We start from the raw sequence: 24,693 nt of genomic DNA on the forward strand, positions 1-24,693 counted from the left end.
TCTGGTGTTCCATGCAGATAAGGTGGTTTTACGTACTAAACCTGGTTTTCTTCCAAAAGTTGTTTCTAACAAAAACATTAACCAGGAGATTATCGTACCTTCTCTGTGTCCGAAACCAGTTTCGAAGAAGGAACGTTTGTTGCACAATTTGGATGTTGTTCGCGCTCTAAAATTCTATTTAGATGCTACAAAGGATTTTAGACAAACATCTTCCTTGTTTGTTGTTTATTCCGGTAAAAGGAGAGGTCAAAAAGCAACTTCTACCTCTCTCTCTTTTTGGATTAAAAGCATCATCAGATTGGCTTACGAGACTGCCGGACGGCAGCCTCCCGAAAGAATCACAGCTCATTCCACTAGGGCTGTGGCTTCCACATGGGCCTTCAAGAACGAGGCTTCTGTTGATCAGATATGTAGGGCAGCGACTTGGTCTTCACTGCACACTTTTACCAAATTTTACAAGTTTGATACTTTTGCTTCTTCTGAGGCTATTTTTGGGAGAAAGGTTTTGCAAGCCGTGGTGCCTTCCATTTAGGTGACCTGATTTGCTCCCTCCCTTCATCCGTGTCCTAAAGCTTTGGTATTGGTTCCCACAAGTAAGGATGACGCCGTGGACCGGACACACCTATGTTGGAGAAAACAGAATTTATGTTTACCTGATAAATTACTTTCTCCAACGGTGTGTCCGGTCCACGGCCCGCCCTGGTTTTTTAATCAGGTCTGATATTTTATTTTCTTTAACTACAGTCACCACGGTATCATATGGTTTCTCCTATGCAAATATTCCTCCTTAACGTCGGTCGAATGACTGGGGTAGGCGGAGCCTAGGAGGGATCATGTGACCAGCTTTGCTGGGCTCTTTGCCATTTCCTGTTGGGGAAGAGAATATCCCACAAGTAAGGATGACGCCGTGGACCGGACACACCGTTGGAGAAAGTAATTTATCAGGTAAACATAAATTCTGTTTTCCATGTCAGTCAGGTTTCCTTCTTGGGCTACAATATTAGTAAAAGTAACATCATGATGGAGGACAGTAAAATTACAGCTATCACCTCCTGGCCAAGACCCTCCAATATAAAAGACGTCCAACGTTTTTTAGGCTTTGCAAATTTTTACAGACGGTTCATTAAAGATTTCGCAGCCATCACCAAACCCCTCACTAATCTGACCAAAACCACTTCTGCCTTTCTATGGACTTCCCAGGCACAGAACGCTTTTGATCTCCTAAAATCGCGGTTTATCACATCCCCAGTTCTACAACTACCTAATAGCAAAGCACAGTTTGTCCTAGAGGTGGATGCATCAGACTACGCTATCGGCTCCGTTCTCTCACAAAAAGCTTCTCCAAAAGACTCACTCCATCCAGTATGTTACTTTTCCAGACTTCTGACACCAGCGGAGTTGAACTATCCGGTTGGTGAAAAGGAGCTTTTGGCCATTAAGTCATCTTTCGACCAGTGGAGACACTTATTGGAGGGCGCAGAACAACCCATAGTGATTTACACGGATCATAAGAACTTGCAATACCTCCAGACCAACCGTACGCTCTCAGCCCGTCAGCTCCGCTGGAGTCTTTACTTTTCCCGATTCTCCTACACCATCACTTACCGTCCTGGAACAAAAAACCGGAAGGCTGACGCCCTCTCTCGTAAGGATGCTAGACTCCAGACAACCCCATCCTACTCAACTATTATCCCCAAGTCCCACATCATAGGTCTCCTCTCCAAGGATTTTGCTGAACTAAAAACCCAACAACAGCTGGATACAACAAAATCTTCTTACCCTCTCTTACCTGATGTCAACGGAGTTCTCTGCAACCACTCCAAACTTTATATACCTCCTTCGCTCCGCAACAAAGCCCTATCACTCTCCCATGACTCTTCCTTAGCTGGTCACTTGGGTATACACAAGACCCTAGATCTACTTCGCAGATATTTCTGGTGGCCATCTATGAGAATGTCTGTTAACAATTATGTCAAGTCTTGTCCCACATGCCAGACTTGTAAACCCTCACATCAATTGCCTCTGGGGCTATTACAGAATTTACCTATTCCTGAACGCCCTTGGGCTAGTGTGTCCATGGACTTCATAGTGGACCTTCCAAAATCCGACGGGATGACTGTTATCTTTGTCGTTGTTGACTTATTCTCACGAATGGTACATTTTATTCCAATAGAATCACTACCGACTGCTCAAAAAACTGCAGAACTGTTCATCAAAGAGGTTGTTAGGCTACATGGACTCCCAACATCCGTCCTCAGTGACAGAGGGTCACAATTCACCTCCAAGTTTTGGAAATATCTTTGTCAATCTCTTTCTATCCAACAACATCTTACCACTGCATACCATCCGCAATCTAATGGGTTATGTGAGAGAACCAATCAGTGGTTGGAACAATATTTGAGATGCTTTTGCTCCAACAAACAGGACTCTTGGCTATCTTTCCTACCACACGCTGAATTCGCCTTTAATAACACTACCAACACCTCCACGGGGTATTCACCCTTTTATGCCAACAACGGACTCCACCCCCGATTTCATCCGTTACCTCCAACTGACACTCCTTGTCCGCAGGTTAATGACCTGATCAATTCTATCAAACAAACATTTACCGTAATCAAAGATAACATTCAGCAAGCTCAAGCCACCCAGAAACGCTCCTATGACCTCCGACATCGGGCTCCTCCCGTATACAAGGTTGGTGACCTGGTTTGGTTAGCCACAAAAAATCTCAGGATACCTACTCCTTGTAGGAAATTCAACAACCTTTTTGTGGGGCCTTTTCCCATCATCTCCATCAGCAACCCTCTCACGGTCACTCTGCAGTTGCCCTCTTCCTACCGCATCCATCCGACGTTCCACATCTCCCTCATCAAGCCTTGTGACACCTCCCGATGTCTGCCTCTCCCTCCACCATCTTCCCCGGCACCCGATCCTGAGTATGAAGTCCACTCTATCTTGGACTCTAGGCGTTGCCATGGTCAACTTGAGTACCTAGTGCATTGGGCTGGATTCGATTCTTCCGAGGATTCTTGGGAGCCGGCCTCCAATCTCTCTGCACCCCGTCTGGTGTCCCTTTTCCATAGGCGCCATCCAGAAAGACCCGCGCCTTGACACCTTTGGGGTTCCTTTGCAGGGGGGATATGTCATGTCTAAATCCATTCCACCTTACACAGCGTATCTAACCTGTCATACCACCTTTTATTTCAATTAAGCAGATCAGGTTTCCCTATTTAATCTCCTTGTAACCAAGATGCATTGCTGGTTTATTGAAGTTTATTGCCAAAGTAAAGCAGCTCAACTCCTTACCTAGAGTACCAAAACAAGATTCTCCTGATCAGAGAAACCTTTTGCCGTTACAAGCAGCCTCTGCTTCAAGCTGCCACAGCCGCTGACGTCACCGCAGCGCCGATTCACGCTACCGCTCTGACACACTCTCCCTGTCTAAACAGACAGCATACAGACTCCCAGCTACACGGAGCCATTACCACGCTGCACGCTCACTAATCCCTGCAAGTATTCTACCTACCCGCATCTGGGATTCCTCTCACAGGCTCTGCTTCTGAATTAAGGTTCTGTATATAGAGTGCTTAAGTCTCTGTTTTCCCATTTGACATTACTCTTTAAACAACAGTTGAATTGAAGGTAAAACTCCTGTTTGTAACTGTGCAGTCTGGGTTCCATATTCCACCTGTCACCTGTGAATCTGACTTTACAGACATATACTATTTATGTTTAACCCTTATGCTTCCTGTTGCACTATATAAGACCTGCCTAAGATAAAGCTCATTAGTACTACTCATATTATTGGGTCTTATCCCTCAGGCTAAAATTAACACAAGTGATTAAGTTAGTGTTTATCTTACTAGCAAGCACACTTAGTAACTTGTAACACTCCACAATTATTTATCCTGCTTAGAGGTCTTAAATGTTTACTTAAATACTTGCTGCATATGACAGAGCTTTACATATTATCACAGATCGTTACAACTATAAACTCTTATGCACTGAAATAGCACCCACACTAGCGATACTATTTTCTGAATATCTTTCAGGCCAGTCAATGCCCGACCCTAGGTTCACAGATGACTGCATTTGTGTCATACCGAAGCCAGATAGGGATCTTGTCCTTCTTTCGTCATACAGGCCCATTTCGCTATTAAACAAAGACTACAAACTATTCACGAAAATCTTGGCTGATAGGCTAGCAGAGGTTCTCCCTTCGTTGGTACACCAAGATCAGACTGCGTTTGTTAAACAACGTTCATCAGTTGTTAATCTGCGGAAAACGCTGGCAGTTATTTCTCATTACCATCACGCCCACAACAATCCACATGATTGCCCCTTGGTAGACGCATGCTTGCTCTCTGTTGACGCCGAAAAGGCGTTTGACAGGGTAGAGTGGGACCACCTATATACCGCCCTCTTAAAATTTGGTATCACGGGTCACTTCTTTGAAACAATACAACGTCTCTATTCCAAGCCTTCTGCATTTTTAGTCATCAATAATGGCCTATCCTCCTCCTTCAGACTAGAGAGAGAAACGAGGCAGGGTTGCCCGCTGTCCCCTCTGTTATTCGACCTGGCCATCAAACCGCTGGCATGCTATATACGTCAACAGTGTGCTGGCCTTCAGATTCACACACAAACACTGCACCTTTCCTTGTTCGCGGATGACCTCTTGTTATATATTAGCGAGCCTGCATTAAATGTTCCGAAATTGCTAAATATCTTGGCACAATTTGGTAGATTCACGGGATACAAAATAAATGTAGATAAGTCGGAGGTTACGTGGCTCCAAAACAAGCGTGGCACAAACCTCTCTGATACCACTCTTAAAATCACGTCTGGCTCCTTCAAATATTTAGGGGTCCTCTTACATATTGACCCTGCACGTATTTACCCCCTTAATATACCCAAACCTATAGCAACTATATGGAAACCTGGTTCAGGGATGGAGGGGACTCCCTCTTTCCCTTCATGGGAGAATCCACTTGCTAAAAATGATAATCTTACCCAAGATCTTATACCCCTTGCAGATGCTTCCCCTTCTCCTCCATAGTAGGGATACCCAAACTCTCTCATCCATCTTTTATATGGAATAAAAAAAAGCATACAATCAATATGACAAAACGATCTATGCCGCTAAACGCAGGTGGTCTCGGGTTCCCTAATATACAATGGTATAACTGGGCGACTCTAGCTAAAATAGTTCTAGGTTGGTTATCTGGCTCAAGGTACTTTTGTTCCTTAGTGGAATTAGATATTGCTGCACCAACACACCTAGCCTACCACCCACATGCCAAGCTGGCTGCTCTCCCCCACCATGTCTCCCAGAATATACTCTTTCGGGACCCCCTGAGAGCTTGGCATAAATTATGTAGGTTCTGGGGTCTAGATAGGACAGTAACTAAACACTTGCCTATACAAGGCAATCCTAAATTTTATCCCTGGTTACACTACCCGGTCCTTTCAACATTGGAAGACCCAAGGTCTGACCTCAATCGCGCAACTTTTTAACCCCATTACACTTCAAATTCTTCCTTTCCACAGCCTGCGAGATACCTACCACATACCTGCCGGCTCCATGTTTGCCTATTTTCAATCCAGACATTACGTCCAGGCCCTCATCTCGGCTGATATGCTGAGAAACACAAACTCCAACATTGATAAGCTATGCCTAATCACGAAACAGGGGTCCCACTCTATTACTCACACCTATAAACAGATTTTAGCCCACCTAGAGCAGTCTGTTATGCAAACCATACACGTTAAGTGGCAAGGGACGAGAGACATTCGGGTTGCCTTTCAGGAGATTACAACAAGTTTTTCTAAGGTCCACAGCTTACTCGAGAGAGGCGCACACTAAGCTACTCCACCATGCGTACATTCTACCAAAATTAAGAATGAAATGGGTTCCACAAGCATTAGACGTGTGCAACAAATGTTCGGCTGAGTCTCCTGATATTATTCACCTTATGTGGGATTGCCCCAAACTGCAGAGACTATGGGGCAAGGTCAAATATTGGCTTCAGAAAATTCTGCAGGACACAGTGACTTTGACGGCCTCCAGTGTTATTTTTCTGCAGGACATGGGTATTGCACCGCCGCGCCAAAAATTCTTGCACTCTGTCATTCTGCTTACCAGAAGGCTCATCTTACAATATTGGATATTTACTATAGCCCCTCCCTTCAAAAAACTTACAAATGCAGTGAAAGCCCAAATTCTTATAGAACAGGCTGACGTGCAGGGGGACTTAGACAAGAGAATTAAAGCTTTTGTCCATAAGTGGGAACCTTACCTAATGTACATTTCTCCCAGTTTGAGACAGAGAATACTCCATCTTTTCCGTAACCCATTATTCATTCTTGAGGAAAATCTAGCTGGCAGATGGTGCCCTCCTTCCCCCCCTCCCCGCTTGCATACTTAGGCTATACATGATTCATCACACTATGATCCACCACGACATACTCATATGACTGTGCCGGGAGGTTTCTGTTCTCCCCCCCGGAGCAGAAGACCCTAGTTATGTGTTTTTTTTTGTCAGGATGTCAAACTATGTTATGGTGTTTATGTTTATTATGTCTTTATTTTATGTTTATGTGTTTATGTATTTTTTAACAAAAAAAGGACAAAACAAGGTTTGCATCTAGGTGTGGAGATGACCTACTCTTGGCGACACTCCCCTACCCTGCAAGGCGGGAGATGAGTCGCAGCCATTGTACCTTTCCATGTGAACATGCTAATTCTGTAAATTTTCTTCCATGCCATGATGTACCTGGATTCAAAAATAAAAGTTAAAAATTTACTGGAAGGTACCATATCCCCTGAACTAGCACCTCACCTACAAAGATGGGGCACTCTCTTGCATGCCACTATCCCACCAAATACGTGTCAACAAACACTTAAAGGGACACTGAACCCAAATTTTTGCTTTCATGATTCAGATAGAGCATGCAATTTTAAGCAACTTTCTAATTTACTCCTATTATCAATTTTTCTTCGTTCTCTTGCTATCTTTATTTGAAAAAGAAGGCATCTAAGCTTTTTTTTTTAGTTCAGTACTCTGGACAGCACTTTTTTATTGGTTGATGAATTTATCCACCAATCAGCAAGGACAACCCAGGTTGTTCACCAAAAATGGGTCGGCATCTAAACTTACATTCTTGCATTTCAAAGAAAGATACCAAGAGAATAAAGAAAATTTAATAATAGGAGTAAATTAGAAAGTTGCTTAAAATGTCATGCCCTATCTGAATAACAAACGAAAAAAATTGGGTTCAGTGTCCCTTTAAACTAACCAAAAAAACATTACACTGTATAACGATGTTCGAGACCTACTGTAAAGTTGTTTCACATTGGTAGTATGTCCCCACAAAGCTATCTAGAATGTTCCCGGTATCATCCCCTCTATTTTGGCGTCAATGTGGAATCCCAGGAGACTTACTCACATATGGTGGGAATGCCTAAGAGTCAAACCCGTTTGGAATTTGTGCTTCTTAGCCCTTTCCAGAATGAAGATTCACGTACCCAGAACACCCGCTATAGCTCTCTTGCATGTAGGCTTACACACCCTCCCTAAGCAACATAGCCTGCTATGCATATTCCTCTTTTCTTCTATCAAAACTAACATTGCTAGGTCCTGGAAAAAGGAACTCCCCCCCAAAATGGTCTGAAATCTTAAACACAACTGTATACCATGGAAAAAGACATCTTCCATTCGCTCAATAAATCAGACTTATTTGAACTTACATGGACTGACTGGAAAGACAAATACAACACCCTCTGGCATCCAACCATCATAACACAAGACTCCGACCCAATACCTTACCAACCTTAGGGCCCCTCCTCTCTTAGTACCTAATGCGAGCAAACTACTTATTAACCTCAAAAGAACCCCCCCTCCCCTGAAGCCTATTACATCTCCAGAATAGGAGTCCAAAATCCCTTCCCCCCTCTTTCCCCCTCAACACACTTCTCCTCTATAACTACAACATGAATGTAATGTATCATTTTTCTTAGTATATTTCTATTGTCAATGACCTTCCTTCCGATAAGATGGAAGAACTATGTACAAGTTGATGGTTTTATTACAGTGACCACCTTGGACTTGCGTGGCCATGCACTCCCTTTTTGTGTCTATTGGAATAGGGGACCTGCGTGTCCCCATTTCTTAATGTAATTTGTCTACTGTTATGTGTGATTTTGTTTGATCCTTGAATCTCAATAAAAAATTTTTTTAAAAAAAAATAATATTTAATGGAAACTTGGTACTAAAATGGAGCGGTAAGCTGTCTGCCACTTCGGTAGCTTACCTCTCCATTTCTAACAACTCAATGGAAGCGAAGTCCTAAATCTACTATAGATTTAGTCAACTAAAATCTTATGATATTTAGTCAACTAAAACTAAAACAATTCAGATGACTAAAATATGACTAAAACTAAATGGCATTTTAGTCAAAAGACTATGGCCCTTATTTAAGAAAGGTCTTGCGGACCTGATCCGACACTGCGGATCAGGTCCGCAAGACCTCGCTGAATACGGAGAGCAATACGCTCTCTGTATTCAGCATTGCACCAGCAGCTCACAAGAGCTGCTGGTGCAACGCCGCCCCCTGCTGACTCGCGGCCAATCGGCCGCCAGCAGGGGGTGTCAACCAACCTGATCGTACTCGATCGGGTTGATTTCTGGTGATGGTCTTTAGACCGCTGCCTCATAACTGGTGTTTCTGGCGAGTCTGAAGACTCGCCAGAAACACGGGCCCACAAACTCCCTACGGAGCTTGTTAAATGAACCACTATGACTACAACTAAATCAAAATTTACTGTCAAAATTAACACTTATACCAATATTGTTCATTTAAAAAAAAATTGTTAAAAATCAGAAGAAAAAACATTTTTTCAAAAAATGTTTGGTCTGCTAAAAAAAAAAAAAAAAAGAAAGAGATAAATGATTTATGTGGCTACCTCCCAGAAAAAAAGTTGAATTCTATGTATAAATATGAATGATGAACATCTCTAGCACAGGGGTGTGAAATGATTCAGCACTGAAAAGGAGTAAAGAACCTTTCATGCTAACATTCTTTATTTATTTTAATAGAAGGATCTTTCTCCTAATGCTGTTTGCAAACTGTAGTCTCATTCCGGTATCATTTTTCCATGTAACTAATAGCATAGAAATTTACCATGAAACTGCAGAAAGTGTACTAAACTTCATAGTGAAATCATGTAAATGTTATTAAAGGGACATAATACTCCTATGCTAAATCACATGAAACTGATGCAGTATAACTGTAAAAAGCTGACAGGAAAATATCACCTGAGCATCTCTACGTAAAAAAGGAAGATATTTTACCTCACAATCTCCTCAGCTCAGCAGAGTAAGTTCTGTGTAAAAAGTTATACTCAGCTGCTCCCAGCTGCAGGTAAAAATAAAAAAAAAAATGAAGAAATGAACAGCAGCCAATCAGCATCAGCAGTGCTGAGGTCATGAACTCTTACTGTGATCTCATGAGATTTGACTTAACACTCATGAGATTTCATAGTAGGCTTCCTTTACCTGATTGGTAAAATAATATGAGAGTTCACGAGGCTCATCCCCTAAGCTGTCCAAGGACAGACACACTAAAATGCTGCTTAGAAATCCTTTACAATAGGAGGTGGCTACTGAGGAACTTTCTCCAACATAGGTGTGTCCGGTCCACGGCGTCATCCTTACTTGTGGGATATTCTCTTCCCCAACAGGAAATGGCAAAGAGCCCAGCAAAGCTGGTCACATGATCCCCCCTAGGCTCCGCCTTCCCCAGTCATTCTCTTTGCCGTTGTACAGGCAACATCTCCACGGAGATGGCTTAGAGTTTTTTGGTGTTTAAATGTAGTTTTATTCTTCAATCAAGAGTTTGTTATTTTAAAATAGTGCTGGTATGTACTATTTACTCTGAAACAGAAAGGAGATGAAGATTTCTGTTTGTAAGAGGAAGATGATTTTAGCAACCGTTACTAAAATCGATGGCTGTTTCCACACAGGACTGTTGAGATGAAGTAACTTCAGTTGGGGGGAACAGTGTGCAGACTTTTGCTGCTTGAAGTATGACACATTTCTAACAAGACTTGGTAATGCTGGAAGCTGTCATTTTCCCTATGGGATCCGGTAAGCCATTTTAATAACAAGTTATAAAGGGCTTCACAAGGGCTTTAAAGACTGGTAGACATTTTTCTGGGCTAAAACGTTTGTTTTATAAACATGTTTAATGGTTTGTTACTTTGAGGAGTTATTTTTATCTTGGGAATTTTGATAAAAAAAACGGCAGGCACTGTATTGGACACCTTTTTCACTGGGGGCCTTCTCTAGTCATAGGCAGAGCCTCAGTTTCGCGCCACTAATGCGCAGTTGTTTTTTGGGAAGCAAAGCATGCAGATGCATGTGTGAGGAGCTCTGATACACTGAAAAAGCGTGCTGAAGGCGTCATTTGGTATCGTATTCCCCTCTGGGCTTGGTTGGGTCTCAGCAAAGCAGATACCAGGGACTGTATAGGGGTTAAATGTAAAAACGGCTCCGGTTCCGTTATTTTAAGAGTTAAAACTTTCAAATTTGGTGTGCAATACTTTTAAGGCTTTATGACACTGTGGTGAAATTTTGATGAATTTTGGACAATTCCTTCATACTTTTTCGCATATTCAGTAATAAAGTGTGTTCAGTTTAAAATTTAAAGTGACTGTAACGGTTTTATTTTAAAACGTTTTTTGTACTTTGTTATCAAGTTTATGCCTGTTTAACATGTCTGAACCATCAGATAGACTATGTTCTGTATGTCAGGAAGCCAAGGTTCCTTCTCATTTAAATAGATGTGATGCATGTGATAGTGAAAATGATGCCCAAGATGATTCCTCTAGTGAGGGGAGTAAGCATGGTACTGCATCATCCCCTTATGTGTCTACACCAGTCTTGCCCACACAAGAGGCCCCTAGTACATCTAGTGCGCCAATTCTTCTTACTATGCAACAATTAACGGCTGTAATGGATAATTCTATTAAAAACATTTTAGCCAAAATGCCCACTTATCAGCGAAAGCGCGACTGCTCTGTTTTAGATACTGAAGAGCATGAGGGCGCCGATGATAATGGTTCTGACATGCCCTTACACCAGTCTGAAGGGGCCAGGGAGGTTTTGTCTGAGGGAGAAATTTCAGATTCAGGAAAAATTTCTCCACAAGCTGAACCTGATGTTATTACGTTCAAATTTAAATTGGAACATCTCCGCGCTCTGCTTAAGGAGGTGTTATCTACTCTGGATGATTGTGACAATTTGGTCATTCCAGAGAAATTATGTAAGATGGACAAGTTCCTAGAGGTCCCGGTGCCCCCCGAAGCTTTTCCTATACCCAAGCGGGTGGCGGATATTGTAAACAAAGAATGGGAAAGGCCCGGCATACCTTTTGTCCCTCCCCCTATATTTAAGAAATTGTTTCCTATAGTTGACCCCAGAAAGGACTTATGGCAGACAGTCCCTAAGGTCGAGGGGGCGGTCTCTACTTTAAACAAACGCACTACTATCCCTATAGAAGATAGTTGTGCTTTCAAAGATCCTATGGATAAAAAGTTAGAAGGTTTGCTTAAAAAGATGTTTGTTCAGCAAGGTTACCTTCTACAGCCAATTTCATGCATTGTTCCTGTTACTACAGCAGCGTGTTTCTGGTTTGATGAACTAGAAAAGTCGCTAGATAAAGATACCTCTTATGAGGAGATTATGGACAGAATTCGTGCTCTTAAATTGGCTAACTCTTTTACTCTAGACGCTACCCTGCAATTAGCTAGATTAGCGGCGAAAAATTCAGGGTTTGCTATTGTGGCGCGCAGAGCGCTTTGGCTAAAGTCTTGGTCAGCGGATGCGTCATCCAAGAACAAATTGCTTAATATTCCTTTCAAGGGGAAAACGCTGTTTGGCCCTGACTTGAAAGAGATTATTTCAGATATCACTGGGGGAAAGGGCCATGCCCTTCCTCAGGATAGGTCTTTCAAGGCTAAAAATAAACCTAATTTTCGTCCCTTTCGCAGAAACGGACCAGCCCCAAGTTCTACACCCTCTAAGCAAGAGGGTAATACGTCTCAAGCCAAGCCAGCCTGGAGGCCAATGCAAGGCTGGAACAAAGGTAAGCAGGCCAAGAAACCTGCCACTGCTACAAAGACAACATGAGATGTTGGCCCCCGATCCGGGACCGGATCTGGTGGGGGGCAGACGTTCTCTCTTCGCTCAGGCATGGGCAAGAGATGTTCTGGATCCTTGGGCCCTAGAAATAGTCTCCCAAGGTTATCTTCTGGAATTCAAGGAGCTACCCCCAAGGGGAAGGTTCCACAGGTCTCAATTGTCTTCAGACCACATAAAAAAACAGGCATTCTTACATTGTGTAGAAGACCTGTTAAAAATGGGAGTGATTCATCCTGTTCCATTAAAAGAACAAGGGATGGGATTCTACTCCAATCTGTTCATAGTTCCCAAAAAAGAGGGAACATTCAGACCAATCTTGGATCTCAAGATCTTAAACAAATTTCTCAGGGTTCCATCGTTCAAAATGGAAACCATTCGAACAATTCTTCCTACCATCCAGGAAGGTCAATTCATGACCACGGTGGACTTAAAGGATGCGTATCTACATATTCCTATCCACAAGGAACATCATCAGTTCCTAAGGTTCGCCTTTCTGGACAAACATTACCAGTTTGTGGCACTTCCATTCGGATTAGCCACTGCCCCAAGAATTTTCACAAAGGTACTAGGGTCCCTTCTAGCGGTGCTAAGACCGAGGGGCATTGCAGTAGTACCTTACTTGGACGACATTCTGATTCAAGCGTCGTCTCTGCCTCAAGCAAAGGCTCATACGGACATTGTCCTAGCCTTTCTCAGATCTCACGGGTGGAAAGTGAACGTAGAGAAAAGTTCTCTATCTCCGTCAACAAGAGTCCCCTTCTTGGGAACAATAATAGACTCCTTAGAAATGAAGATTTTTCTGACAGAGGCCAGAAAATCAAAACTTCAAAACTCTTGTCAAGTACTTCATTCTGTTCTTCTTCCTTCCATAGCGCAGTGCATGGAAGTAATAGGTTTGATGGTTGCGGCAATGGACATAGTTCCTTTTGCGCGAATTCATCTAAGACCATTACAACTGTGCATGCTCAGACAGTGGAATGGGGATTATACAGACTTGTCTCCGACGATACAAGTAGATCAGAGGACCAGAGATTCACTCCGTTGGTGGCTGACCCTGGACAACCTGTCACAAGGGATGAGCTTCCGCAGACCAGAGTGGGTCATTGTCACGACCGACGCCAGTCTGGTGGGCTGGGGCGCGGTCTGGGAACCCCTGAAAGCTCAGGGTCTTTGGTCTCGGGAAAAATCTCTTCTCCCGATAAACATTCTGGAACTGAGAGCGATATTCAATGCTCTCAAGGCTTGGCCTCAGCTAGCAAAGGCCAAATTCATAAGGTTTCAGTCAGACAACATGACGACTGTTGCGTATATCAACCATCAGGGGGGAACAAGGAGTTCCCTGGCGATGGAAGAAGTGACCAAAATAATTCAATGGGCGGAGACTCACTCCTGCCACTTGTCTGCAATCCACATCCCAGGAGTGGAAAATTGGGAAGCGGATTTTCTGAGTCGTCAGACATTTCATCCGGGGGAATGGGAACTCCATCCGGAAATCTTTGCCCAAATAACTCAATTATGGGGCATCCCAGACATGGATCTGATGGCGTCTCGCCAGAACTTCAAGGTTCCTTGCTACGGGTCCAGATCCAGGGATCCCAAGGCGGCTCTAGTGGATGCACTAGTAGCACCTTGGACCTTCAACCTAGCTTATGTGTTCCCACCGTTTCCTCTCATTCCCAGGCTGGTAGCCAGGATCAAACAGGAGAGGGTATCGGTGATCTTGATAGCTCCTGCGTGGCCACGCAGGACTTGGTATGCAGACCTGGTGAATATGTCATCGGCTCCACCATGGAAGCTACCTCTGAGACAGGAACTAGAAAAATCTACCATAAAATATGGAAAAAATATATCTGTTGGTGTGAATCTAAAGGATTCCCATGGAACAAGATAAAAATTCCTAGGATTCTATCCTTTCTTCAAGAGGGTTTGGAGAAAGGATTATCTGCAAGTTCTTTGAAGGGACAGATTTCTGCTTTATCTGTTTTACTTCACAAAAAGCTGGCGGCTGTGCCAGACGTTCAAGCTTTTGTTCAGGCTCTGGTTAGAATCAAGCCTGTTTACAAACCTTTGACTCCTCCCTGGAGTCTCAATCTAGTTCTTTCAGTTCTTCAGGGGATTCCGTTTGAACCCCTACATTCCGTTGATATAAAGTTATTATCTTGGAAAGTTTTGTTTTTGGTTGCAATTTCTTTTGCAAGAAGAGTTTCAGAGTTATCTGCTCTGCAGTGTTCTCCTCCATATCTGGTGTTCCATGCAGATAAGGTGGTTTTGCGTACTAAACCTGGTTTTCTTCCGAAAGTTGTTTCTAACAAAAATATTAACCAGGAGATAGTCGTGCCTTCTTTGTGTCCTAATCCAGTTTCAAAGAAGGAACGTTTATTGCACAATTTGGATGTAGTTCGTGCTCTAAAATTTTACTTAGAAGCTACTAAGGATTTCAGACAAACATCTTCTTTGTTTGTTGTTTATTCTGGTAAAAGGAGAGGTCAAAAAGCAACTTCTACCTCTCTCTCTTGTTGGCTTAAAAGCATTATCCGATTGGCTTATGAGACTGCCGGACGGCAGCCTCCTGAAAGAATCACAGCTCACTCCACTAGGGCTGTGGCTTCCACATGGGCCTTCAAGAACGAGGCTTCTGTTGATCAGATATGTAAGGCAGCGACTTGGTCTTCACTGCACACTTTTACCAAATTCTACAAATTTGATACTTTTGCTTCATCTGAGGCTATTTTTGGGAGAAAGGTTTTGCAAGCCGTGGTGCCTTCCATCTAGGCGACCTGATTTGTTCCCTCCCATCATCCGTGTCCTAAAGCTTTGGTATTGGTTCCCACAAGTAAGGATGACGCCGTGGACCGGACACACCTATGTTGGAGAAAACAGAATTTATGCTTACCTGATAAATTACTTTCTCCAACGCTGTGTCCGGTCCACGGCCCGCCCTGGTTTTTTAATCAGGTCTGATGATTTATTTTCTCTAACTACAGTCACCACGGTATCATATGATTTCTCCTATGCATATTCCTCCTTTACGTCGGTCGAATGACTGGGGAAGGCGGAGCCTAGGGGGGATCATGTGACCAGCTTTGCTGGGCTCTTTGCCATTTCCTGTTGGGGAAGAGAATATCCCACAAGTAAGGATGACGCCGTGGACCGGACACACCGTTGGAGAAAGTAATTTATCAGGTAAGCATAAATTCTGTTTTTGAGGTAAAATATCTTTCTTTTTTACATAGAGATGTTCAGGAGATATTTTCTAGTCAGCTTTTTACAGCTATGCTGCATCACTTTCAAGTGTTTAAACATTTGTGTATTAGGGCCCTTTAAGGGCAGAAATATATACAGTAACAGAAAAGAACATGTGACCTCATTCCAATCAATTAGAATTGCCTTGCAAAGTCCATTGCATGTTTTTCTAAGTTCAAACCTTTATTATTATTATTATTATTATTATTATTATTATTATTATTATTATTATTACTATTTACATTTTATTTTTTTATTATTTTTTATTATTATTTATTTATTTTTTGTTTCCTCTGTGTGTCATTTTATAGGTGGGGAAGGAAGTGATTATGATAAACTACTGTTGCTTGAAAGCAAATGGTAAATACGATGATGGAGACAGACGGAATTATGTAGTTTCAATTACAGGTACAGTAAAACATATTTCATGCTTATAAAAAAACTAAGGAACTAATAAAAAAAATGTAAATAAAAAAATGTTTACAGTTCAAGTAAAAAAACGATTGGTTTAATGACCTAGAAACTAATCATGCTGCAGTCACATGTAACATAAGAATGTTTAATTTTTTGGTGATTAACCACATATTCCGGGGAAAGTAGTATTTTGTTTGTATATATGTATTGTATTGGGTATTTGTAAAGCGCGGCTAATCACCGTAAGGGTCTCAAGGTGCTGCTCATTTTATCGACCTCAGAAGGATGAGTGGACCTCGCCAGGGATTGAACCTGCAACCCTTGGGTTGCTACAGAGCAGGGACGTGCACTCATAGGAGGCAGGGGAGGCAGTGCCTACCCTGCCATATGTGGCCAAAACTTAATTAAATTTTAATTAAAACAACAACAAAAAAGTCCAAAAATTTTTTCCCCCCCTCATGTAATGCTATGGAGAGGCAGGTACAGGAACGCTTCTCTCCATTGCAGTACATGGGTCAAAGGAAAAGCTGTGCTGCAGCGCCACCTGTGTTCTGTCAATATATTAGCAGCAAAAATTGGGACCAATAGGAGGCACCCCTTTTGATGCCTCCTAGCAATTGAAGGATACATAGATTAATCAGAAGGAGGATGCAGTGAGCAGGGTCATGTGACACAACTGGAAGCTGAGGTAACCTAAGAACAGATGACACCAAGCAGAAGAGTAAAGTAGTATTCTTCACCTCTTGTGATTCACAAATTGTGTTCAGATACAGCTCATTAACAGGGGGGACCCAATAATGACAATTCAAATTTAAATCCATAATTTAAAACCCAGAGTTTGAAGTTAAAGGGACAGTCAACCATAGAATTGTTATTGTTTTAAAAGATAGATAATCCCTTTATTACTCATTCCCCAGTTTTGCATAACCAATACAGTTATATTAATGTACTTTTTACCTTTGTGATTACCTTGTATCTAGGAACCTTCTTCCAGCCCCCTGATCACATGACTGTGACTGTTTATTATCTATTGTCTTAAATTTAGCATTGTTTTGTGCTAAATCTTAAATAACCCCCTGTGCCTGAACACAGTGTTATCTATATGGCCCACATGTACTTTCTGTCTCTTTGTGTTGAAAAGAGATTTAAAAAGCCTGTGATAAGAGGCAGCCCTCAAAGGCTTAGAAATTAGCATATGACCCTACCTATGTTTAGTTTAAACTAAGAATACCAAGAGAAAAAAGCTAATTTGATGATAAAAGTAAATTGGAAAGTCAATTAAAATTAAAAGTCCTATCTGAATAATGAAAGTTTAATTTATACTTGACTGTCCCTTTAAGTGTGCAGTGTCCACATTATTTAAATTAAAGTTTTTGACATTGAATATTGCTAAGCCTCCCTTTTTCATGGTTATTTGATTTAATTAGGTACAAACTCCATATATGTTATGTCTGTTCAGTCAGAGGATGCAGTATCTATTTTTATTTTTCTCTGTGTCTCCATTTATTTAAAGACTGCTGTTAACTTGTAATTCACAAATCAATTGAAAGCTGTTGCATTGTGTTTTTAATATGTGCTGCTTTTATACAAGTTTATATTAATAAAAGGAGATAATGAGTCATTTAAAAATATATATGTAATTATTGCAGTTAAATGTTTTTAGAAATAATCCCACTGTAAAGTAACTGGTTAAACACATAGTCAAAGGGAGACATTTAAAATTAAACTTTCTCTTACTTGGTGTATTCAGTCCACGGATTCATCCTTACTTGTGGGATATTCTCAATCCCTACAGGAAGTGGCAAAGAGAGCACACAGCAAAGCTGTCCATATAGCTCCCCTCAGGCTCCGCCCCCCCAGTCATTCTCTTTGCCGCTCTAACAAGTAGCATCTCCACGGGGGTGGTAAAGAGTATGTGGTGTTATATTTGTAGTTTTTATTTCTTCAATCAAGAGTTTGTTATTTTAAAATAGTGCCGGTTTGTACTATTTACTCTGAGGCAGAACAGTGAACACTGTTATGGGTAAAATCGATTCTTTTTTAATATAATCTGATGTTTGCACAAGTGTTTATCATGTTTGGAACACTTTTTAGGGGTTTTATACGCCTGGCATAATTTTAGACACCTAATTTGGCTTAGGAAGGCCTCACAACTCCGGAGTGAAGAGGGAGAGGGCCTAATTTTCGCGCCTCAGTTGCGCAGTTCTTTTACAAGATAGCTTCATGCAGCTTCACATGTAGAGTTCAGAGATTGCAGGAGGACTACAGGGAGGCTTATTTTTGTTCCAAAACTAATCCCCAAGGAAGGTAGTGTGTTAAACTGGTGGCCAGCTTCAATTTGCTCCGGTTTGAGCAATAAGGGGTTAATTGGCTTGAAACTTGGTGTGCAATCTTTTCAAAGCATTGGGATCATATGGTGTAAATTTCATAAAGATCGGATGTTTTTTTGAGATTTGGTAAAAAAACGTGTGTGCGGTTTATTATTTAAAGGCAAAGTAACGTTTTTTCAAAAAGTGTATTTTTTTGTATTTGAGTGCTATCTAATTCTGTCTAACATGTCTGAGCCTACTGATAGACCTTGTTCTATGTGTTTAAAAGCCATGGCGGTACCCCCATTGCATTTGTGTTTAAAGTGTGCTAAGGTATTTAAACATTTTAATGACCATGCATTGACACTTAAAAATGTAGCCCAAGATGATTCTTTGATGGAAGGTAAAGAGGATAGTCCTCCTTCCTCTCCCCATGTGTCGACACCAGTTACGCCCGCGCAAGCGTTGCCTAGTACCTCTAGCGCATTGGCCCCTATTACTTTACAACAATTAGCAGCAGTAATGGATAATTCCCTTGCAGCATTTTTATCCAAACTGCCGGTATTTCCAAAAAAGCGCGATAGCTCAGTTTTAAATACAGAGGATGAGCAATCTGAAGCTTTGGATAATTTATCTGTAGTACCCTTACAAAACTCAGAAGTAGCAGTGAGGGACGGTCTGTCTGAGGGAGAAATTTCTGACACAGGAAAAGTTTCTCAGCAGGCAGAGTCAGATTCCTTAGCGTTTAAATTTAAGCTGAAACACCTCCGCGTCCTGCTCAAGGAGGTTTTAGCTACGCTAGATGATTGTGACCCCACGGTGGTCCCTGAAAAATTGTGTAAAATGGACAGGTTTTTAGAGGTCCCTGTATACACTGAGGCATTTCCGATCCCAAAGAGGGTGGCGGATATTGTGCCTAAGGAGTGGGAGAGACCAGGTGTACCCTTTGTTCCCCCACCTATCTTTAAGAAAATGTTCCCCATAAATGACCCCAGGCGGGACGCGTGGCAGACGGTCCCCAAGGTAGAGGGGCTGTTTCAACACTTGCTAAGCGTACAACTATACCAATAGAGGACAGTTGTGCTTTCAAAGATCCTATGGATAAAAAATTGGAAGGTTTGCTGAAGAAAATTTTTGTTCAGCAAGATTTTCTTCTTCAACCAATTGCCTGCATTATTCCAGTAACTACTGCAGCGGCTTTTTGGTTCGAGGCCCTGGAGGAGTCTCTCCAGAGGGAGACTTCATATGATGAGGTCATGGATAGAATTCATGCTCTAAAGCTGGCTAATTCTTTTATCACTGATGCCGCTCTCCATTTAGCTAAGCTAGCGGCGAAAAACTCAGGTTTTGCCATCATGGCGCGAAGAGCGCTTTGGCCCAAATCGTGGTCGGCTGATGTGTCGTCCAAAACGAAACTGTTAAATATTCCCTTCAAGGGGAAAACCCTATTTGGCCCAGAGCTGAAAGAAATTATTTCAGATATCACTGGGGGCAAGGGCCATGCCCTGCCACAAGATAGGCCGTTTAAGGCCAAAAACAAGGCTAATTTTCGCTCCTTTCGCAACTTCAGGAGCGGACCTGCCACAACCTCTGCTGCCGCAAAGCAAGATAACGCTTCCCAGCCCAAAGCAACTTGGAAACCCCTGCAGGGCTGGAATAAGGGTAAACAGGCCAAGAAGCCTGCTCCTGCTACCAAGACAGCATGAGGGGGTAGCCCCCGATCCGGGATCGGATCGAGTAGGGGGCAGACTTTCTCTCTTCGCTCAGGCTTGGGCAAGAGATGTTCCAGATCCCTGGGCATTAGAAATAGTTGCTCAGGGGTACCTTCTAGAATTCAAGGATTCTCCCCCAAGGGGAAGGTTCCACATTTCTCAGTTGTCTTCAGACCAAATAAGGAAACAGGCGTTCTTACGCTGTGTAGAAGATCTGCTAAAGATGGGAGTGATACACCCAGTTCCAATTGTAGAACAAGGACTGGGCTTTTACTCAAACCTGTTTGTAGTTCCCAAAAAGGAGGGAACTTTCAGGCCAATCCTGCATCTAAAAATTCTAAACAAATTCCACAGAATTTTCACAAAGGTGCTAGGGTCCCTTCTAGCGGTACTAAGACCGCAGGGCATTGCAGTAGCACCTTACCTAGACGACATATTAATACAGGCGTCGTCCTTTCACAGAGCCAAGGCTCATACGGACATCGTTCTGGCTTTTCTAAGGTCTCACGGGTGGAAGGTGAACGTAGAAAAGAGTTCTCTGTCCTCGCTCACAAGGGTTCCTTTCCTGGGAACACTAATAGACTCGGTAGAAATGAAAATCTTTCTGACAGAGGTCAGGAAGTCAAAACTGCTGAATACTTGCCGAGTTATTCATTCCATTCCTCGGCCTTCCGTGGCTCAGTGCATGGAAGTAATTGGTTTAATGGTTGCGGCAATGGACGTAGTCCCTTTTGCCCGAATTCATCTCAGACCACTGCAGCTGTGCATGCACAAACAGTGGAATGGAGATTACGCGGATTTGTCTTCTCAAGTACAAATGGACCAGAAAACCAGAGACTCTCTTCTCTGGTGGTTGTCTCAAGATCACCTGTCTCAGGGAATGAGTTTCCGCAGACCGGAGTGGATCATTGTCACGACCGATGCCAGTCTGTTAGGCTGGGGTGCGGTCTTGAACTCCCTGAAGGCTCAGGGACTATGGTCTCGGGAAGAATCTCTTCTTCCGATAAACATTTTGGAGTTGAGAGCGATATTCAATACGCTCCAGGTGTGGCCTCAACTAGCGGAGGCCAAATTCATCAGATTTCAGTCGGACAACATCACGACTGTAGCGTACATCAATCATCAGGGAGGAACAAAAAGTTCCCTAGCGATGAAGGAAGTATCCAAGATCATCAAATGGGCGGAGGATCACTCCTGCCATCTATCTGCAATTCACATCCCAGGGGTAGACAACTGGGAGGCGGATTTTCTAAGTCGTCAGACTTTCCACCCGGGGGAGTGGGAACTCCACCCGGAGGTTTTTGCTCAGCTGACTCAGCTATGGGGCATTCCAGAATTGGATCTGATGGCGTCCCGTCAGAACACCAAACTTCCCTTTTATGGATCCAGATCCAGGGATCCCAAGGCGGCATTGATAGATGCATTAATAGTGCCTTGGTCGTTCAGTCTAGCTTATGTCTTTCCACCGTTTCCTCTTCTCCCTCGGCTAGTAGCCAGAATCAAACAGGAGAAGGCTTCGGTAATTCTGATAGCGCCTGCGTGGCCACGCAGGACTTGGTATGCAGACCTAGTGGACATGTCATCGGTCCCACCATGGAAACTGCCATCGAGGCAGGATCTTCTAATTCAAGGTCCTTTCAAGCATCCAAATCTAGTTTCTCTGCAACTGACTGCTTGGAGATTGAACGCTTAATTCTAGCTAAGCGTGGTTTCTCTGAATCAGTTATAGACACTCTGATACAGGCCAGAAAGCCTGTCACCAGGAAAATTTACCATAAGATATGGCGGAAATATCTTTGTTGGTGTTAATCCAAGGGTTACTCGTGGAGTAAGATTAGGATTCCAAGGATATTGTCTTTTCTCCAAGAAGGATTGGAGAAGGGTCTGTCAGCTAGTTCCTTAAAGGGACAGATATCTGCTCTGTCTGTTCTGTTACATAAGCGTCTGGCTGCTGTACCAGACGTTCAGGTGTTTGCACAGGCCCTAGTCAGAATCAAGCCTGTTTACAAGCCTGTGGCTCCTCCATGGAGTCTAAATTTAGTTATTTCAGTTCTTCAAGGGGTTCCGTTTGAACCTTTGCATTCCATAGATATTAAGTTTTTATCTTGGAAAGTTTTGTTTTTAGTAGCCATTTCTTCTGCTCGAAAAGTTTCTGAATTGTCTGCTTTGCAGTGTAATTCACCCTATCTGGTGTTCCATGCAGATAAGGTTGTTTGGCGCACCAAACCTGGTTTCCTTCCAAAAGTGGTTTCTAATAAGAATATTAACCAGGAAATCATTGTTCCTTCTCTGTGTCCTAATCCAGTTTCTAAGAAGGAACGACTTTTATACAATCTTGACGTGGTTCGTGCTTTAAAATTCTATTTAAAAGCAACTAAAGATTTCAGACAAACATCATCCTTGTTTGTTGTCTATTCTGGTAAGAGGAGAGGTCAGAAAGCGACTGCTACCTCTCTTTCCTTTTGGCTAAAAAGCATCATCCGTTTGGCTTATGAGACTGCGGGACTGCAGCCTCCTGAACGAATTACAGCTCATTCCACTAGAGCTGTGGCTTCCACATGGGCTTTCAAGAATGAGGCTTCTGTTGAACAGATTTGTACGGCAGCGACTTGGTCTTCACTGCATACATTTGCCATATTTTACAAATTCGATACTTTTGCTTCTTCGGAGGCTATTTTTGGGAGAAAGGTTTTGCAAGCAGTGGTGCCTTCCGTTTAGGTTACCTGACTTGTTCCCTCCCTTCATCCGTGTCCTATTGCTTTGGTATTGGTATCCCACAAGTAAGGATGAATCCGTGGACTGAATACACCAAGTAAGAGAAAACAGAATTTATGCTTACCTGATAAATTACTTTCTCTTACGGTGTATTCAGTCCACGGCCCGCCCTGACATTTAAGTCAGGTTCAAATTTAATTTTTAATAACTACAGTCACCACTGCACCCTATGGTTCTCCTTTTTCTCTTAACCATCGGTCGAATGACTGGGGGGGCGGAGCCTGAGGGGAGCTATATGGACAGCTTTGCTGTGTGCTCTCTTTGCCACTTCCTGTAGGGATTGAGAATATCCCACAAGTAAGGATGAATCCGTGGACTGAATACACCGTAAGAGAAAGTAATTTATCAGGTAAGCATAAATTCTGTTTTCATGATTGAGGTAGAGCATGCTATTTTAATAGACTTTTCTAGTTATTTATATTTTGAGAATTAGCATCAACTGTTACTGGCCCCATGTCAGCAAATCAAATTAGTTTTTGAAAGGAACATGAAAGTCATAATTACATTTCCATTATTCAGATAGAAATTGCACAAAAAAAAACAACTTTCTATTTTACTTTTATTATTATGTACTTCATTCTTTTGGTATCCTTTGGTGTCCTTTGTTGTAGAGCATACCTAAGTGGGATGTGCACGTGCGTTTCTTGAACACCATATTGCAGCAGCTGTGTTGGTAGTATTGATAACTTGTCCTTTGTGTAAAACTTGTATGGTAAATGATTTCTATTTTTACAATACAGTAGTGAGTAGAGAAGAGATTGTGTATCATTCTAATTGCTTAGTAACTGGCACTGTGCCACAGAATTGTGTGAGTGTGTATGTGAGCAGAGTGTGTGTGGGTGTCAGTGAGCAGGGCAGAGCTTTATTCTCCAGGTAATCAATACATTTCCGATGAGCTGGTGCTTTAGTGCAGTGTTTCTCAACAATGATCCTCAAGTACCCCCAACAGGCCAGGTTTTCATTATAGCTGAATCAGTGCACAGGTGAAGTAATCAGCTGATCAGTAACTCAGTGGTTACTAACTTGCTCTCAGCTATCACCTGATTATGTCACCTGTGCACTGGTTCAGCTATCATTTAAACCTGCCCTGTTGGGGGTACTTGCGGCCCTCTGTACATGTGTTTCTCCGACGTATCATATCTAGTGCCTCACCAGCCTCTGATCTCACTGCACGTCACTGCTACAGAGCTCAGCCACAGTGCCTTAGCATGCTGAGTTATCTGTCCAGTATACATTACAAATTTTGTTTTTAATATAGAGCTCCAAAAACTAACAGATCAGGAATCTGAGTTCCCATAGGGGGCGCTAATAGTGTGAAAGGATTGACAATAATAGAAATAAAAAACTAATTTGTAAAATATAGATCACACAAACTAATTGATAAATATATAGATCACACAATATCAATATAACATGTGCCCCTAAAGGAAAAACACATATCGTATGACACACGGTACCCAATGATCAAGTGCCTTTTTTGAACTGCTACCAACACCCTTGCCTTACCACACCTTCTGGAGGGAGCGATTTGCCAAGACCCAGTGAGCTGGAGTACTGAGAATCTCCAGACTGCCCCCAATAGCACACCAGAGTGCTGCCATACTGTATGAGTACCTTGAGATTCTATACCACTTGATTTTCAGTGCATCACTGATTCACTGATGTGCACATGAAGCGCCCTCTGTTTTGTATACAGAAGAGCTCCAAAAAGTAGCCATTCTTCACTGTTTTTCTGATTTCCATTTCAGTGTTCATTTTTTTTCCCATACTGGTTTTTGACAGCTCTTAAATCTGTGATATATCTCATAATTTTGCTTTCCAGAAACCTTAAAATGAATTGGCATTGGTCACATTATTTTCCAACTGTTAATCTGGATGATTATTATTATGGCTATGATTATCTGTTACTATAGAAAATTCAGTACATTCATATACAAATACATATGCTAGTAATTAAAATAAGTGTAGGTTACATCTATAAACACTACAAAACTTAAATGAATTAAGATAAACAAAAGTGGGGAAATGCCGGGCCCT

At 42.3% G+C, this 24,693-nt stretch overlaps 1 protein-coding gene across 1 annotated transcript in view; it reads right to left on the reverse strand.

The window, feature by feature from the left end:
• LOC128643076 (uncharacterized) overlaps window positions 1–24,693 on the reverse strand; it is a 195,918-nt gene that overhangs the window by 170,444 nt on the left and 781 nt on the right. The gene's annotated exons all lie outside the window — the stretch shown is intronic.

This window comes from Bombina bombina, chromosome 12 (assembly GCF_027579735.1).
Source record: "Bombina bombina isolate aBomBom1 chromosome 12, aBomBom1.pri, whole genome shotgun sequence".
Lineage (NCBI taxonomy): Eukaryota > Metazoa > Chordata > Amphibia > Anura > Bombinatoridae > Bombina > Bombina bombina.